The sequence below is a fragment of the Homarus americanus genome, unplaced genomic scaffold (assembly GCF_018991925.1).
Source record: "Homarus americanus isolate GMGI-L3 unplaced genomic scaffold, GMGI_Hamer_2.0 scaffold24523, whole genome shotgun sequence".
NCBI lineage: Eukaryota > Metazoa > Arthropoda > Malacostraca > Decapoda > Nephropidae > Homarus > Homarus americanus.
The window spans coordinates 5,904,897-5,906,946 of NW_024744357.1; positions in this window are offsets into that span (position 1 = coordinate 5,904,897).

Sequence of the window (2,050 nt, forward strand, 5' to 3'; positions counted from 1 at the left end):
TCCATTTTTTTATGATACAAATTTCGTTTTCTATGATAATCTATTTTCGGCAAATTTGGTTATCTATCAACTTTCGGAAGTAGATATTTCCCATTTTATGATAAATTTCCGTTTTTCTTGATAATCTATTTTCGGAAAGTTGGTTATCTAAAGCTTTTGCGGAAAGTGGATGTTTCATTTTTTTTATGATACAGTATTTCCGTTTTTCTATGATAATCTATTTTCGGCAAATTTGGTTATCTAATAACTTTCGGAAAGTAGATATTTCCCATTTTTATGATACAAATTTCCGTTTTATGATAATCTATTTTTCGGGAAAGTTGGTTATCTAGAACTTTTTTGCGGAAAGTAGATGTTCCCATTTTTATGATACAAATTTCCGTTTTCTGTGATAATCTATTTTCGGCGGTTTTTCTGAAAGAAGTAGATATTTCCCGTTTTTTATGATACAAATTTCCGTTTTCTATGATAATCTATTTTCGGGAAGTTGGTTATCTAAAACTTTTGCATTTCCCGTTTTTTATGATACAAATTTCCGTTTTATGTATGATATTATCTGTTTTTTGTGGCAAATTTGGTTATCTATTAACTTTCCCGGAAAGTAGATATTTCCCATTTTTTGATTTTAAATTTCCGTTTTCTATGATAATTATTTTCAGGGAAAGTTGGTTTATCTAAAGCTTTTGCGAATGTAATATTTCCCATTTTTTTTTTATGATACAAATTTCTCGTTTTGTATGATAATCTATTATCGCTTAAATTTGGTTATCTGTAACTTCTGGAGAGATTAATATTTCCCATTTTTTGTGATACAAATTTCCGTTTTCTGTGATAATCTGTTTTTCGGAAAGTAGATATTTCCCATTTTTTATGTTCAAATTTCCCGTTTTCTATGATAATCTATTTTCTTGGCAAATTTGGTTTATCTATTAACTTTCCCGGAAAAAGATATTTCCCCATTTTTATGATACTAAATTTCCGTTGATAATCTATTTTTCGGGAAAGTTGGTTATCTAAAGCTTTGAAATGATATTTCCCATTTTTTATGATACAAATTTCCCGTTTTCTATGATAATCTATTTTCGTGAATTTGGTTATCTCCAAATTTTGGAAGGATATTTCCCATTTTTTATGATACAAATTTCCGTTTTTCTGTGGTAATATTATTTTTCGGGAAGTTGGTTTATCTAAAATTTTTGCGGAAAGTAGATATTTCCCATTTTTATGATACAAATTTCGTTTTTCTATTGATAATCTATTTTCGTGCAGGTTTATCTAATAACTTTCGGAAAGTAGATATTTCCATTTTTTTATGATACAAATTTCCCGTTTTCTATGATAAATCTGTTTCGGGAAAGTTGGTTATCTAAAACTTTTGCGGAAAGTAGATATTTCCCATTTTTATGATACTAAATTTCCCGTTTTCTGGTGATATTTTCGGCAAATTTGGTTATCTAACTAAACTTTCCCGGAAAGTGATATTTCCATTTTTTATGGTACAAATTTCCCGTTTTATGATAATCTATTTTCGGAAGTTGGTTATTTAAAGCTTTTTGCGGAAATGATATTTCATTTTTTTATGATACAAATTTCCGTTTTTCTGTGGTAATCTATTTTTCGTTAAATTTGGTTTATCTATAACTTTCGGAAAGTAGATATTTCCATTTTTTATGATACAAATTTCGTTTTCTATGATAATCTATTTTCTGAAGGTTGGTTTATCTAAAACTTTTGCGGAAAGTAGATATTTTATTTTTATGATACAAATTTCCCGTTTTCTGTGATAATCTATTTTTCGGCAAATTTGGTTTATCTAACTTTCGGAAAGTAGATATTTCCCATTTTTTTTATGATATAAATTTGCGTTTTCTATGATAATCTATTTTTTCGGGAGGAGTTAAAGGTAGATAACCAACTTTCCCGGAAAGTAGATATTTCCCGTTTTTTATGATACAAATTTCCCGTTTTCTATGATAATCTACTTCGCAAAATAAGGTTAATATTTCCCGCAAAAATTCGAAAATCTACTTCCCCGTAAAGTCAATACTCT